This window comes from Amphiprion ocellaris, chromosome 9 (assembly GCF_022539595.1).
Source record: "Amphiprion ocellaris isolate individual 3 ecotype Okinawa chromosome 9, ASM2253959v1, whole genome shotgun sequence".
Classification (NCBI taxonomy): Eukaryota; Metazoa; Chordata; class Actinopteri; family Pomacentridae; genus Amphiprion; species Amphiprion ocellaris.
In genome coordinates, this window is record NC_072774.1 from 17,642,328 (window position 1) to 17,660,330 (window position 18,003).

At 40.1% G+C, this 18,003-nt stretch overlaps 1 protein-coding gene across 13 annotated transcripts in view; it reads right to left on the reverse strand.

Moving 5' to 3' along the window:
* The window catches only part of mef2d (myocyte enhancer factor 2d), a 114,056-nt gene that overhangs the window by 85,209 nt on the left and 10,844 nt on the right, over positions 1-18,003 (reverse strand). Inside the window, exon 1 of one of the 13 annotated variants that reach the window (XM_023293881.3) lies at positions 230-466. The exons of the other annotated variants lie outside the window; for them this stretch is intronic. The gene's annotated coding sequence lies outside the window, so the exon portion shown is untranslated. Of the gene's footprint in view, positions 1-229; positions 467-18,003 lie in introns of those variants that run through there. 13 annotated transcript variants of the gene reach the window in all.

An 18,003-nucleotide genomic window follows, 5' to 3' on the forward strand; every position in this document is an offset into this window, starting at 1 on the left:
TCAGAATTGGAGTCTAAACCAAGCATGAGAAAGTTGAAAAAAAGCTAGTTTTAGCCAGAGGAGATGTGAACGCTGAAAAACAGCCATCAATTATGACATTTTCTCTTGAAGTAATTATGGTTTAAAGTGACGCAGCGTTCATGTCAGTTCAAACCAATTACATCAGTGGAAGCACTCAAACACACACAAACACACTCGGAGCAGCGCTGTCTCAATCGGTCGTTCTTACCGTCAAAGTTTAAAGGTGCCAAAAGGCGTTTTGAAAAACCCTGTCTGGATTCTGGATTGAGGCGAGTTATTCAGAAAAGCTGAACTCCAAGTATGAAATAGTCCAAGTCAGTGATGACGGAGGGATACAGTCCTGAAGAGGAACAGGGTCCAACTCTGAGCAGCACATGTGCCACTCTACCATCGACTGCTGGAGTGACAACTGCTGGTGGAACGCTTCACTCTGGACGCCCCAAATTACCCTTCTCACTGGACACCCCCCACCACCGCCAGCCTTGAGGCGCCCCTCCTCTGCTGCTTCTTGTCACCCCGCCGCCCCCACCCCTCAGTCACACAGTACACTCATCTCCTCCCTCCTCACCCGTAAACCCCTCCCAGGTCACCCTTTGCCCTAATATGCCTTCAGCAACTGCCACCAATTCATCAGTGTCTGTGTTGGCACATGAGGCACTTGTTGGACAGCTCTTTAAAGGACTATTCCAGTGTTTGTTCACGTTTCAGTCCCTTTACTTCAAATCATATTCACTGCAGAGCTGCTAATATGTCTCTGTTTTTTGTTATTCAATTAAATATTTAGCCCATATTGCATATTTGAGCAACAGTAGAAAAATCATATTTGAAATACATGGAATGAAAAATCATTGTGTATAAAATTGTTGCACATACATTTCTGTTTATTTGTTATTCAACAAGGCCAGCAACAAGCAATAGTTTGATTATTTCCATAGAGGAAAAACCTCTATTACCAAACTCTTGAAATTTTATTGAGTAGTGTATAATCAATCGCGTATTAGTTTTAGTCAAAGTAAAATTATCACGTGGGAATACAATAGACTTTTCTTATCAATATAAACTTTAACCATTTGGCCAATGAAACATTAATGTATCACCAAAAAATTAAAACATAATGGATTTTCAATCTGGTGTAATGCTAAAGTCCTTAGGTGATAAATCAAAAGGCAATTAACAACAGCAATTATTAAAAAAACAAATGACTGATTTAAGTAGTTTATCAAGTAAAAAATATGAAACACTCAAATAGTGAATATTTATTGCCATTTTTTGGTTTTAGATCCTAAATTGAATACCTCTGGGTTTTGGACTGCTGGTTGGACAGGACGTTGCAGCTTGAGAGTGAGGGAGTCAGTAGCTGCCTAGCTGAGTGTCTCAGATCCTCGTTGGACCCCAATCTGTCCCTCGTGCACATGTGTGCATGTACATCTTCCATTTGGATCATGAGCTGCTGGCAGCAGGATGGCAGCTGCCTACATACCTTTTGTTCCAGTGGACCCTTTAAGGACCCCTCCCTACCCCCCAAATCTATACACACATCCACACACACTCACTCACAAACAGCACTTCCACACACATATACGCTCGCATGCTCAGCTGTCGGAGAGTTCAACACACCAGTAATGTCTCGTGCCGCTCAGCCAGAACCTTCAACATTCAATTTTAAAATGAGTCCTCTGCTGTCAAACTTCAGTGGCTATACCGACACATCTTCACCTCCCTGTCCGCTCCAATGAAGACCGCTGCTGACGGCTCTGATTTGACGCCACGTCCAAAGCTGTGGAAATCAAAAGTATCCCTCACAGATCTGAACTTAGTGAGATACAGCTAACAGACCACAGAAAGCACTGTAAAAGTAGCCATTCACTCTCTGTGACCGTTTGTGACAGTGGCTCTGCTTCCCAAGAAATGAATCTCAGCCCGTGCCCTTTCCTGACCTTGAAATCTCTGAGGGGCCCGAAGGGTGTGGGAAATGGGAGGCCAGGAGTCTGCTAAACAGTTGTGTCATTGAGTTTCCACACAACACAGCGAATGTATGTATGGGTGCAGGCATGTATGTGCCCAGAGCCCAACGGGTTAAACAGGGGGCAAAAATTCCAAAGACTAATTTCATCTCTAAGCAGCAACTTATATGGATAAATCTGTGAGGGGAGAGCAGAAAAAAAACGTTTTCTCTACATCTATCTGGAGCACAAAACCTGCTCATGGATGGGAAAAATATACACCACCACTAAACACAACAATCATAATGTCAGAGCACTGAGGACACAATTACTTCCATAACAAACTCAAGTGCTCAGACGGCCTTATCTCTCTGCCCCTTCTCCAGGTTTTTACCCCGCTTGCCATCCACATTTGTCATCAGTGAGCACGACTGCCTGGGGGCCCTCCATGTTGAACACACGGTGTTGGCCTGGAGCCTAAAATGGGGATCTATGAGCCTACCTCCGCTCTTCCTGACACAAATGCAAGCGTTGGCCAAGACTGTGTGGTGCTGGCTACATGTGGTGGGGATCCGGCACTGAGGAGAGGTGGGGGAGGCAGAAACACTGAGCAAAAGGATATCTATTCTCTCATTTTTAACAGAGCAGTGAGAGGAAGCAGCTCCTTTGCCCAGAGGCAAGTGTATTTATGTTGAAAGGAAACACAAGAGCATATAAGCTACAGCTCTTGCAATGATAAACATCCATCCATGTAGCTGCAAATCCTTGGGAGCAGTTGTAGAAAAGGCAAAAAGATTTGTTTTAGAGTATTTGTTTGACGTGAAAGGTGTGCTACCTGAGTGATTTGCTATGACAAAGAAAAACTCAAGAGGTTTTGTGGAAGACAAGCTTATTTGGTACTTTGTCTTTGTACCAAATGACTAATAGGTTTGTGAATAAACATGATATGCTTTCAAGGGTTTGACAGTGAATACCCTGATTATGCAAATCTGCCTCCCTCCCGAGGATGGGGTAAATTAAAAAAAATGACAAAGCTTTTCGCTCGTGTGTGACCTACATTATTGAGGAATTCTCCCCATTTTTTTTCACCCTCTTGACAAATCTCGCAATATAATAAAGCTCAAAGACGAACATTTCCGAGAGAAAATATACATCTGTGCAACAAGGCTGTCTCATTACTCCACATTATCTGTGCCAGCTTCCAGAGCCAATCTTCGCTTTACTTGTACTTCATGTCAAACCGAGTGATATCAAACCAGCAGGGTTAGTTTCAGTTCTCTGTGAAAACAGATGTCCTAAAGCATCTTTAGTGGATCAAACCAATTTTCCAGTCCATTTTCACCCATTGACCTCCATTCATCTCTGTGCCATCAAAAAAAAGAAAAAAAAGAAGAAAAAAAAACACCTTAGGATAAACACAGGGCTTCCTACACCATCTTGAAACAAGAAATAGTGTAGTGTAGACATATATTGTATATCAACGATGTAATTCTTCTATTTCATGATAAAATTGATAGATTTTGTGTTTGTTCCTTTGCGTGTATGTAGGGCAACAAATCACCTGCTCCAAACTATTGGGCAGTCTTTATTCATTTGGCTCAAACTAAACTAAATCCATGACAATAATGTTAAAAGATACTAATTGAAATGCAGCTGGTAAAATATTACAAGTGCCTCAAGATAAACAACTGCTTTCATTAAACCAGAGCTGAAGAAATTGTGACTGAAACTTGACATTTCTGTTAGTTACATCCTGCTATGCTAAAGAAGGAGAACAAGACAATTCTTCATGTTGGAAACACAAAACAGAATTTGACTAAAACTTTCCTAAATCCCGTGAGGTGATAATAAAAGGCATTCAGTGCTGGCTTGTGTTTTAGAGGTTCAAAAGCTGCAAGCTCTACTGTTTTGAGAGAGCAAGCTGCTGTTGTTCCCAAGCTTTGAGTTTCCATTCATTATCGCATTCTTTGAGTAGCTGAATTATTTTTACAGCTCATGTATTAACAGAATAATTCTAACTACCGTAAACTCACAACTCCCTTCAAATAATGGGCTGTGTCAATGGAAAACCTTAAATTGGGTCAGTGTGGTTCTGGCAAAGCAATAAAATCAATTGATAGAATTAATTTAATAGGGTTATGCAACTTTTAAAAAAAATAAATGTGAACAACACACACAATATAACCTGCTTACCAACAGCATGAGATTGCAGTGGAATACCTTTGTGGTATGCTTTATGTCACAGTACCAACCAGTATTGTGCTGGTTTGTGCTGGTCTGTGTCTCATCTAGCCGTTGCTCTCCTAATCTGGAGAAATTTGGTATCTCCCAGCCCCTGGAACTGTCACAGCTAAAGGTTAAAGATCAAGAGCAGCAAGACGAGCCCTAACAGACGCAGCAACCTGTTCCCTTTAACTGTCTGCCTCACTCAGCTGGCACCACAAAGACTCCAACCCCGGCTCCCCAATAGCCCGTTATGCAACTCCAACAACTTCCGCTTCATTAGGCTGTCACTGTCCCCTCAGAAACAAGTATGAACATAAAGGTACGCATTTTTAGAGGTGGACCCGAATATCCGAATATTCAGTCGTGACGGTGGTATCCGAATATTTATTTTGAGATATTGATGTCACCGAATGATGTCGCACGAACGGTATTCGTCTCGTCAACTCATCCGACGTCCCCCCCCCGGACATTCATTACCGATCTTAATACCCCCACCCCCCACCTCCTGGTCGTCACCGGACATTGCGAACCGAACCGAATATTCGAATATTTGTCATTTATCGGGGCTGAATATCCAGAGTCCCGAAACTGCTATTTGGGCCAGCCCTAGTAGCTTTTCCTGATATCTTTTCTTAATGATTAAAGTTTGCTTCATCGTGAAATCATTAAAGTACACAGATTTATACAGAGAACCAATCTGTTTATACTAAATAATGCCTTCCTGTGAACCGTATACTTTTTTAATGTGATAAGTGCCGTAGTAAGCTTTTTCTGCTTCCCTGCCAAGCGATTCAAGTAAAACAGGAGCTTGCTGCGTTATCCTAATTAATGCTCTGTGCTTGTTGCTATATTATATTTTAATCTATCAAGCAAATTAAAGCCATAAATCACTCAACACCTGTGACTCCCACGCCAGCAAGACCGACTGGAGAGTGGAGACACGGCAGACGTTTAGCTTACACCCAGAAAAATAAGAGCAGACGTCTGGAACTAAATGTTCATAGATGTTAAATTACAAGGGGTGTCTAGATTGAGAGGTTTTGAGGAGGAAAATTGTCTCTTAAATGGTATTTCTTGAAACAAGAGACCTTTATTACCTCTGTTCTCAAAGCTCCCCAACTCTAACCTCCTGTAATCTATATGATTGGTTGTTAATGATGTTGTTGATTTGGGAATTTAAGCTTATTAAACTTGTGCACTCAGTGTAAATTGTTGTGGATAAGAGTATCAGCTGTGTGAGCACAGTATAAAAAGAAGAAGCAGTGTATTTGTCCTCTTTATACAGCTGAGTTTTGTTTGAAGTACTATTAGAAAAACAGCTCTATTGCCAAAACCGATACTTACTTCTCTGAATATAAAGTGCCTCTGCAAATTTGTTGGAGACATTTAGTATTAGATTAGAAAATTACGTTGCTTGCTTGAAAGTAGAACTAATTAATGTCATTTTAACCTAGAGACGAACTGTTTAAGTGTTTGAGATGTTACAAAGTTGTTTAGCCAAATGCAGAGGCTGACAATAAACTAATATTGGCTGATAAATCAGCCTGGCCTGGAGTTGTGTGCTTAGTTTCCAGTGATGGAGGAAGTAGCTGGCCAGAGCTTAGTGGGCGGGATTAAAAGTGAGGACATCGCAAAGCTACACTCAGAACAGACTAAATAAAATTATGATAACCATGGAAGTTTCTGCAGCCGTATTGGAATTTTGAAATAAACAGTACGCCTCCAAAGTTAACTGCTTCTAGCAAATACTAACTTACTCATCAGAAGTAGTTTGATGGTTCACTTGCTACTGATTGGTGGTGGCAAAATGAAGCAAAAATAAACCTCCTTCCCAACAACATTTCAAATAACATGAACAGAATGCCAGAAGGAAAACAAAGCAGCAGTTCAATCTGACTAACAGGCAAGATTAAATCACAGTATTTCCTTTTTTGGACTGTGTTTTAGTCTGGTAAGATCTTGTATGACTGCTTGGGTTTAGACAACATTTAACACTTTGGTTTATTTTGCTAAAGTTTTGCAGGAAACCATATTGATATTCCTTAAGACAGGGTGTCAAAAAAAAAATCTCAGCAACATATCACATGCAAAGAGAGTTTGCTTGTCTTTATTTTAACACTTTATCTTTTATTTAAAATGTAAATCAAAAGCAGATGCTCTGTTGCTATGGTTACCTGCAGTTTGATAGTTTTAATCATGATTAAGCTTTTGATTGGAAGCAGGTGTCCTGTTTTACCTGTAGTTTCAAACCTGTGTCAGGACCTCAGAGTTTGAGAAGGTCATCACAACAAAGAATGATCACCAGTCTAAAGGACTGAGACCACTGTGGTGTATATTTTAAACAAACACCAACAAGTCAATCAGAAAATAGTACATTTTCCATGAACATGATATGAAACAGAGCTCAGACAATCGGATAAATTAAGAAGTCAACTGACAAACTAAATCAGTATTATTTTTGTCTGTTTGCTTTTTTGTATAATCACTGCAGCCGTAGTATAAAATTGTGTAAAGAAAATGAAAAAGCACTGGAAATTAGCTGATGGAACTCTCATCTATAAAGTTCAGAATGATTACTCCAGTGCTGACCCCTCTGCACTGGTTACCTGTTCATGCTAGAGCAGACTTTAAGGTGCTGCTGCTAACCTACAAAACTGTGAGTGGAATTGCCCCATTGTACCTATGCAGCCTGGTGAAGCTGTATGTCCCGACTCAGGTTCTCCATTCCCAGGGGACTGGGCTTCTGAATATCCCAAAGGTCTGTAAAAAAACGGGTGGGGAACAGGCTTTTTCATTCCGGGCACCAACATTATGGAACAGTCTGCCTGCTGAAATCAGGCAGGCATCATCCATTAATGTATTTAAAACGAAGCTGAAGACCCACTTGTTTTCTTTTACATATGAATCATAAATTGTTTGTTTTACTGATGTCTTTTTTATTGTTTTGTTTTTATCTGTTTTGACTGTTTTATCTGTTTTTATTTCTGTGTACAGCACTTTGAAAGCACTTTATAAATACATTTATTATTACTTATTAAGAGTTGCTGCTAAATTACCACATTTGTTTTTGGTTCCGAGTAAGAAACCTTTTTTTTTTTTGTGGATCAACCATTAAGTTTCAATACCACAAAACATTAAAAACTGTAGTCAAGGAATTATAGCTCAAGATTTGGTCTTGTTTATTTTACTGTGATCAGATATTCACTGATTTAAATCTTGATTTTGATCATTTCAGACTGGGTTCTATTTTGGCAAATTTCTTTAGTACCCGCTTTGTATTACCAAAAATAAACAAACAAATAAATAAATAAACTTTTACAATGCTGATGCAATTGCAAAGTTTGGCTTTCAGTTCAGTGAAATGAACCTTCAAAATATCATAGAATAGCAGGTTTATTTTCTTCGAAGGACTGATGCTGGCACTGAAACATTTTAAGTGACACCCAGCCTTTATCATGCATTGAAGATAATAAACTTGCTGTGGAGCAAATGCTGCAACTCTGACATTGTCCCTGATATTTTAGAGGTTCTGTCTTTTATATTTTATGCTCCGAGTCTGTTAGATTGAAGTTTTCCAAACTGAGCTGTTGATTCAGGCTACAATGAGCAGGAAAGAGGCAAGCAAGAACAGACCATCATACCGCTCGACGCCTGCATGAGGCGCTGTGTTGTGCACAAACAAATCCCCAAAGGCGACCAGCGTTTGATGTGCAATGGAGTGTTGAGGGCCACACGGAGCCAGCCCTCCCTCCCCCTCTAACCTCCACGAGCTCCCTGACTAACACACACACACACACACACACACACACACACACACACACGCACACACACTTCTCCTCAGAAACAGCTGACGTTTTAACAGGCTTACAACAGCTGACAGGCTACAGGTGGGGCAGAGGGGACCCTTCATAAGCCCTCCAACCCCCCCTCCTCCTTTTAGTACCCGTCTCATAATTCCTCTCTGCAAGCCACACACACACACACACACACACACACACACACACACACACACACACACACACACACACACACACACACACACACACACACACACACACACACACATAACACACACCTGTTGTGACTCCAGAGGAATTGTCCTCTATGAAAAGCCTTCCTTCATACTGTATCGCCCACCTACTCACACACACACTCCCTGTCTCCCTTCAGTGCATTAAAACAGGGCTTTATGACCCTCCAGCATGTGTTTGAGAGGCTCGAGTGTGTGTATGCTGTGTCCGACTGTAACAGATGCTACCATAGACCAGAACTACGTTCTAAAAGCACTAAGCTCCTTTGCTTTGCTTCAGTGAAGCCGGTGCTGGCTTTACAGCAAGGCGAAAAGCATGCTGTCATGTTAATCCATAATCATTTTAACCCACAATACCCAGGTTTTCACTTCAATCACCACTGTGTACAATCATAATGACAGTCTTTACCATATGTAGATCTTATAATCCTGAGGTCACTCTTAAGGGAGAATTACGGTTCATTTCAACCTGACGTATTTCCCCTGAAAGTGGCTACTGTGGTTAACTTTGAACTTCAGATTCGGAAAAGTGTGCAGTCTCACATAATAGTGTGGGATCAGTGTTTATCAAAGCAACTAGCATGAGCTCCCTAAAACTTTACAAAAAAGCTAGATGAATCTTTTTAAACATTTGCTTTTAATTCTGACTGAGATGAAACACTGAATTCAATCACCTGAAATGGCAATTGTGTTATGTGTATTACCATTTGCGAGAGCTGAGCATTTGACCCAGTCGGTCTTGGTCTTTTCTCTCAGTTGACAAAGTCTATCAAAGCTGCAGATGAATTTGTTGTAGTAAAACAGCATGGATAGATGGAGATTCCTAAAGTCTGGCATCAACAGGTTCAATTCTTTGAAGAAGTTTTCCTCCTCGATCAGCAGCAGAGGAGTGAGCGTAGGAACACCACCGGTTTCCTGAGGTTTGCTGTCCTTTAGAACATTCTGTTGTCTCTCTGCCTTAGCTTCCATCCTCCATGGTCAACTATCAAACTAAAATTATCGACTATCATCCTCATTATGGTCCATTGGGCAATTCACAAACTTTAAAAGCACCTCAGCACACTGCCTATCTTGCAAAAATGCATTTATTCAAAACACTTTGTTGCTAGACATTCGTCAGGTAGTTCAAAGAGAAATCAGCCCTTAAATAGTGAGGGTGACTGTATCTCCACAACCAATTAATATATTACACATGCTTTCAGAGGAATTACAAAACATTATTTTACCAAATGACAATTTTGCTATAATATACAGAGATTAAGAATCATAAATAAATCCTGAAGTCATTTACATCATGTAGGTAAAATCCTAGGATACAAATACTTCCACAGAACACACAAATTCGGAAGATAGCATTAAACATAGCAAAGAGGAGAGCTAAACATAAATAATAAATGTTCTCAATAAAGAATGTATTTGAGACAATCCCCAGGCTTTAACCACAGGACAATCCACCTTTGCATTTAACTGCTGAGTTTCCTCAGAAGACATTATGACCACACACGTAAACAAGCTGGTGTGTGCAGATGAATAAGTCAGTCAGCAAGTATCCCCAGATGGATATCCCTAATGGAGTTAGCAAATTGGCTGTTCCAGGCCAATTGTTTACCAGTTATTTATCAATTTTCCGCTTTCACTCAGACTGAAAAAAATGTTTTAACTGTTTAATCATTCATCAAAGATCAGTTCTTTAGAAAGCTGTAGGAAGTTCATGCAAGTTGCCCGAATAAACAGTGTTTACACGCAACTCGTTTGTCTGCAACAGAGGTGGCAAATTAGCATGACCAAATGAGTCTCAATAGCCACATTAATGGAAAATCCAACAAGCTAAAATAGACAAAAAATACTCCTTTACGTCAAGAAATAATCAACCTTTAAGTCGACTTCTTTTACTACCACAATGGTGTTAGTGCTTCCCCTCTTACTGAGAATGAAACTTTTTTGGCATTCAGATTCTGCAGCCACACAATGAGATTGTTCCTTTGATGGAGATAGAAAGGCTCCATCACAGAAGTCTTATTCAGGAATTTGGAGCTACCACCCCTCATGAACATTCTCCAAACGCTTTTGTCAGACAAAGTTCTCTGCAAAGTGAATTGTGGTGAAACGCAGGTGGGATATTTAGGACGACGAGTATCTGTTTGTAAAAAGGAGCAAAGCTGGGAAGAAGAGAGAGGATTTGAAAGCACAGCACTTCTTTGGATTGGATGAGAAAACCATGGGGTGAAAGGAAAGAAAAAAAACACATCTCTGGATTAGGTATTCTTGCTGGGTGTGCAAAACAGAGAAAAAAGAAGTTTTCATAACTTCTGGTGCAGAGTTTTTAACCACTAGATCTGTTTTTTCTTCTTTCTTCATTTCAAGGTACCACTAAGACACTGCTTACAGTGACAGGGAATGATTCCTCAACATTCTGCTACATCTGATAGTACATCTTAATAGATGTCAGACTGAAACACCTTATCCTCTATTTTGTTTTATTTTTTTGCTACTACACAGTTCAGGTACAACACTGTGAGAGGTCTGCATTGTCTGTGTAACACCTAGAGCACGATTGTTCATTAACAAAAGACAATGCTCACTGATTTTGCTTAGTTTGCTTATAAATACTCTTACTTGCCCTCAGAGTTGTCTTACTTGGTTCTGTTTGTTCTGTTACCTGTTCATTGTTTTATTTACTGAGGTTGGTTGTACAGCATTGTATTGCATTCATTATCCTTTTGAAAACTGAATAATCGCATCTTCACATCCCAGATGGTTCCACAAAAATCTTACTGTCTGATGCAATTAAGTCAAGAAAACATCCATCCGTGATTCTTTTCTTTCTCAAATGGAAAAACTATGGCATTAGTTGTACATTCAAACACTTAAACACTTTTAGCATTTTTCTGACAATTAAGTCTTCAGTGAATCACATGTATAAATCCTATCTTTAACCAAAAGTAAGGATTTACTTCTTTTAAGCATAACTACAACCTTTCCCTCAACATTACCTATTGGATAAACAGTACCTAACGTTGAAGATGGTATATCAGAAAACAGACATGAATTATTATTTCACTGATGAACATTTTTTTGTGCAAATAAGAGTACTGGTCAGAAAAAACAATCAAGATTCTTGGAAAAGGACCAATCAATAACCTATTTTGTCTGTAGATGTATTATATGACAACATAGTAAAGTGGCAGCTTCATGTCTGAGTGAGCACCCTAGTCAGTTTTCTGTAAATGCCATGACAGCGGTGTAACTACATCTGGCGTTTACGTATCACATTCAACACGGCACAAGTCTGAACTGGATGCAGTTGCATTAACAGATGGGCATGTACAAGATTATGACATCCTGACTGTCCAATCTTGCACGTACGGCAGATATTGAGCAAGTGCCATGGCTCCTTCCATTACTGTCATAGATATGTCTGAATGTTCTTTTAACAGACAGATGAAGCCTGCAACATTATCATGCCCATGTCTGAAAAAGGCTTTAGTTTATCAGGAGTTTTCTGTCAAAGCAACAATAATTGTAGTTAAAACTGCAGTAAAGATCACAGCCTGTGCTGTTTCCTAATGTTCCCATAAAATAAGTAAAGTGGCGTGGTGATGCTGATGAGAGCAGTGCAAAAACATTTCAACACATTCTTATCTAGTCTTTCCTCTGCTCTTGCTTTTCCCTTGCACTTTCACTGCCTTTCTTTCCTTTCTTGAGAAAGCGGGAGGACTCTTTCTCTCTGAGCCTGGTGGTGTTCCAGCTGTAATGTGATAACCAGTTCAATAACATAAACAACTGCCAGAATCCTCCAGAGGAAGGATGCAGAGAGAGCGGGAGTGTGTGTTTCTGAGTGTGTGTGTATGTGAGTCAGTGGGTGGATGTCTGTGTGTGTTTGGTTTTACATGGGAGCGAGTGTGGGCTGGAGAGCCTGAGAGGCCTGGGCGAGAGGTGAGGACGAGTCAGCCATTGAACACCATCAAATAAAACGTTATCTAATGCCTGCACTGACACAGCCCGCCAGAAAACAAGTACACTCTCTATCGACTAAAAACACGGCTGTGCTTTTGCCCGCGAAAACACTCCTCGCTGACGCCGTGAGCTGGGTTTGTACATCAGAGCAGAGAAATGGATTTCAGCTGCACTTTAAAGAGCCATCAGGGTATCTGCACACTTTCTGAGCACAATTTAGTGACATCTAAGACCTTTTTAATAGCGCCAAAAGAAAGAAAAATACCATTTCCTTTACTAAAAGGTCTGTGGTAAACACACTTCTGACTCAAAAAAAGTAACTCTTTCTCTGTGGTAAAGTGCGATTACAGCAACACAAGGCGTACAGGCACCTCTTGAACAGAATCTTAACAACTTAACATTAAGATGGAACAAATATATATATATATATATATATATACACACACACACATACACTATGCATTAATTCAATGACCCTACCAGTAAATTTATTCAAAAAAAAAATCTGTGTACAAAGATTTAGATAGTAGGACAGAAATATCTGAAGTACATATTTGTTTAGTTTTCAACCACATCTCACATTGTTCACTCCACCCTGTACCAGTGACGATGATGAGATATACTGCTGAGATACCTGACTGAAAGCTCTTTAAAAAGTCAGTAATGACTGGAAACATTTTTTTTGTCAATACTCTATTTCCAAAGACAACAACAGCTTTTATTCTCCAAATTTGGGAAACACAGATTTTGATGTCCCATTTAAACAGTTTTTATTTCTCCAGGGGAGTAGAGTGATGTTAATTTTACCTGCCCTTTATCGAGATTGTAATCAATCAAGGGCTCGTAAATAGTTAATTTTTCGAACCCTCCAGTTACACCCTAAATAACCTGATGTTATTCAATAAAACTGGTAGTTCAAATTTAAATTCCCTCAGATGCAATGTCCATGTATTTTTGAGTGGCTCTCAGTTTTTCCATGGGAAAATATTTAGTCGGAAACTTGTGTGAAAGTGGAGGAAGTCGAAATGCTTTTGCCAATCTGATGAAGGCATGTTTATACCAACACATAGGCCTATTTTGGAACCTATATGAGGATGGGAAAAATTTAAGCTGCCATGACCCTCTAAGATTATCAAACGTGTTTCTGATGAATTCAGGCAAAGATTTTAAGCTTATGTTCTCAAAATATTTGCAAAATTTTTGCATGTTTTGAATTCCAGTAAAGGTTTTTTAAGAGAGAAATTCTTTTAAAAACTGAGTAGTGACAGAAATATCAGTTTTGTTTTTGCTAATAATATACCCGAGTTTCAAATGATACCCTGCCTAAGAACCTGAACTTGACATTGGCCTCATTCTAATCTATGAATTTTGGCCTTTCCATTGTAAAACTCTGTCAAATCTTAAAGAAAATCAACGCAATTTCTATAATGCTTTCTTATATGAACAAATACAGTGTATATGTTCGCGCATGAACACATACACACGCCTGGAGTAACAGTGACATCACACGCAACTACACAAACTTAAGGAAATGTGCACCACTGGAAGGCTGGAAAAGGGATTTTCTAGCTCCTCCTCCCTCTACTACTTCTTCTTCTTCTTCTTCTTCTTCTCTCCCTGGAACCATTCCCAACCCTGGGTTATATCTATTCTACAACAGAAAAGGAACAAGGATGAATAGGCAACCCCCCTCCCTTCATCTCTGCATACTCGTTCTCCACATTAGCTTGTGGCTATCTTAATGAGCCATACACAGATGGTCCCATAACACTGCCACAGCTGTGCGACTGTAAAACGATGCCACGCCCCAGCGAGGGGGAGGTTGATATACATTGAGATATTCAAATGAGACTGTAACCTCTCTCCGCACTTTACTGGAAGTGGAAGAGAGGTGTGGGAGGAACTTGATGAGGGGGGTGCTGGTCTGGAGGGAGTGGGGGAGATGGAAAGAGGCTAGATGATAATGATGAAGAGCAACTAAATGCCAGGATTTCAGATCAAAGAAAGGCAGGGTGAGTAAGAAAGGTGAGAAGGTGAGAGAGAGAGGAAGAGCAGCAGAAAGAGAGAGAGAGAGAGCAAGCAAATAAGAGAGAGAGAGAGAGCGAGAGAGAGGGGGAGAGAGAGGGGGAGAGTGTGAGAAGCCTGGGTGTAGTGTTTCAGCTCCTGGCTCTGCTGCTTGCTATTTCAGCTGTGCCGGAGTGCTGGCCAGCAGCCCCTGCTCTCACGCCATCGTAACCCTGTCAGTATGGTGGCACGGCACTTGGGCTGTACTCACAACCGACAACTGAAAGTCTCCCAATTCTTATTCTCCCCCCCGACAAAGATCACTTTTTTTTTCTTCCTCAGTGTGATTGGCAAAAAAAAAGACAGACTGAAGTCACAGTTTCCCATCAATCTAGACCACACAGATCTGTGGCACCATTTCAGATCCTCAAGTGCCGTAGCTTGCATGAGACTTCTGTTGGAATCCTCGAAAAGCACTGTGGTGACCAAATTAATCTAACGTCATTTATCTGCGATGATCGTCATACGTTTTTGGCACTGTAGCAGCGTAGCAGAGCCAACATGAACAAAGAGGCAACAAGACATGAATGGAAGCCAAAAAGTGAGTCAGCTGGTAATTGGGGAGACGCCTCGAGTCAGACAAAATGTGAAGGAATGTGGGGAAGCCAAAATCAAAATGTGTTGGAATTTAGGCAGAGGAATAGGTTCAAACAGTGATGTTCATTACTCATACAAGAAATATACAGTTACGATATATAATAATTAAACCTATTTAGACCTCAACATAAAAACTAACATTGAGAGTATTTGTCACTTTTTGCATTTGTACCAACTCTTTCCGGTTGCCAAAAGCGTTGAAAATTTTGGCATTCACTGTAACAAAACAATCCCTGGCAAATGCTACTTACAGAGTGAGTTAAGTTTCAGGATTTGAGTCAGCAAAAGACTTCTGATTATGAAACACTTCTGCTTCTGGAGGCAGAATGATTTGAATTTGGTGAATACTGAATGATGCATCTAAGGTAGTACACTTTTCTATAACAGATGCATGGCATTTTGAAGCAAAAAAACCTTCTCTTATACATCTCTTTTTTTTCTTGTAGCTTCCTCCAGTCTTGTAGGTGTGCAGTGCTCCTTGATCCATGTCCCAACTTCTTTTTTCCACTCACTTCTTTTTTTTTTTTTTTTTTAATCTTTTGCGAGGCATTGTTCTGAGAGCTCTCTGGCAACAATACCAGATAGACCTTCAGTGAACCTTCAGCATGCACAGTGGAGACTGCAGCTTGAGTCATTGAACAGAGAAGCCTTAATAATCTAAGCTGAATATAATGCTGTCGATTGTTGGCCGTTGTTGATTCTGATTCTCAGTAATCCTCCTGGTATCTGCTGCTCTTCATGGATCTATGGCAATGCCAATAACCTTCGATTCCAGCTGGGTTATAAAATATTGTTATGAAATGTTTTACATACATGTGATGTCGTGACAACAAGGTCATTGCTATCACATTGAAATCAAAAGTAAGACAGGTTCTACCACACTTCAACAGAACATCACACTGAGTATGAAAGCTTTAACCTAAGTCTTTCAAGTCATCGGCTGACAAGTGTGTTCTCTTCTTTACCGTTCTTAAGCAAGACACTAAACCCTGCTGACCTCCAAGGCTATGAAGCTAAGCTACAATGACCTTGACCTCTGACTTGGATGAGGGCAAGTAAACATTTCCTGAAGCAAATCAATGAAGTCTAGCACACTGACAGTAATGCAGATTGTGCATTAAAATCAAATCCATATGATGATTTACTATAGATACTAGATGTACATATGCAGCATGAGAAGGTAGTAAAACTACAACAAAAATGCTATTCATTTTATTGCTTTCAGAGTTTTTCATTTGGTTTTTCAGTTCTGACTCCCCTCTTTACCACTGCAAGACCGTTAAATAAAAGGCCATATTGCTGAAGGTTGTCAGAAGCTGAACTAAATGGATTCAAATTGAATGTAAGTGGATTTTGATACTACGGCTCTGTCAAGGTCAAGCCAGGCTTGGTTTTGTGCAGAGCTGCAATCCTGAGAGCGCTGTGACTTGCCACTCAAGCTCCTGTTATTAAAGGTTAATCCTGCAAATTGTGTTGGGTTTAAGTTGCATTTAACCCACATAGATGCAGTGGGTTGTATTTTGATCCAAGACCACTGGCTTTTTGATCCCACTACCACACACCCGATACAATGTCCATTTGGCTAGCTTTGCATCAGATGTCCTCTTTGGTGGGTAAAGAGTATATTAAAAGAAGAAAAATACAACTTAATCTGGATAAAGCACTGCAGCGAAGTACACGGACTGCAAAAAGGGAGCAGATTGAGATGACAAAACAGCACAGACACCAAGAGATGAAATGGAAGAAGCGGGACAGATTTCTACAGATTTCACAATCCCTGATCAAAATAAATGTTACGTGGATTCAATGTTTTCATTTGCTCATCTGTTTCCACCTTGTAGTCAGAATGAGGTCAGCACAGATTTCCATTTTGGCTCCAAAGCTGGTTTTTCCAACAATTTCTTCCAAGGCGGACCGGATATATTTAGCGCCCTGAACAAGGTATTTTTAGCATAAATCAACAACTGAGGGATTTACCACTCAAGCTTTTTTTCTCATTTCTGTTCAACTTTACGTAAGAGAGCTTCATAGAATGATTGTAACTAACAGAGTGAACAGATTCTGTCAGCGCTCTAATTCTAAACAGCCTATGAAAATCATCTCACATTTAATTCATCAGTAGTTTATTTTTTCAATCTGAGTGAGCAGGTAGGCGGTCAGCTTCTAGCTCAAGGGCACTTTGGCAGGACATTAAGAGTTCTGTGACCTTTCAGATTACAAAACAGTCTCTTTAAAGTCCAGGCCTCACTGCTGCCCTACTTCCCCAGAATTCATCATCTGGGGACAGAGAAGAGAAATTCTCTGCTGCCTCTTCTGTTTATCTGGGAGATGAATGGAAAGTCTGTGGTAAACCACAGAAGGCTGACAATAATTTAGGTCGGGGTGACAGTCAATGGAAAGAGCAAATTTTGGCAAACAGGAATTTGGGATCCAACTTTCTCTTTAAGTTTGGAGCCTGTGTGTGGCACTCGTGCTGAAAACTGAGACCAGCAGTTACCGCTCGTCCAAAAAGCCACAACATATCAGGTTGTTTTTGTAGTAACATAACTTCCTACTGTTACGCATCATATTTCGCTGATTACGATAAAGTCCCAGTTAACAGACAATGTGATCTACTAACTTACAGGTCTCTTCTTCAACGGGCAATGTGCTATGGCCTTATTGACCAAACTGCCCTCGGAATCTGATTCTGGAATCAGTTCAGTCACTAAAATGTGTGCAGTTTCATTTCATCTGAAAACACTAATTGTTAATAAATTGTTAATAATGGACTAAGTCAACTTCATATTTCAACAGTTGATACCCAAAAATAAAAAAGCAATGCCACTATGAATGGTTGGATGTCAGTAAACCCTGTCCAGAGCTCTAACATTGACACGATCTGTTGCTAATGCTGGGTGATGCATCACAGTGATTTTGGAGTAATGAATATATAGTACTGAGTATTGAAAGTTACAGACAGGGACACACTAAAGGAAAAACCTGAATAAAAGAGTGAAGAAACAACAAAATGGCATGCTTTCACACAGATGCACTGCATGTAAAATTAAACAGTTTCATCCAGTCACGCTCTGTGGAATTAATTTTTGTACAATAAAACAAAAAAGGTAACTGTTCCTCAGGTGACTGAGAACGTCAGTGCAGGACGTGATCAACCACAGTACA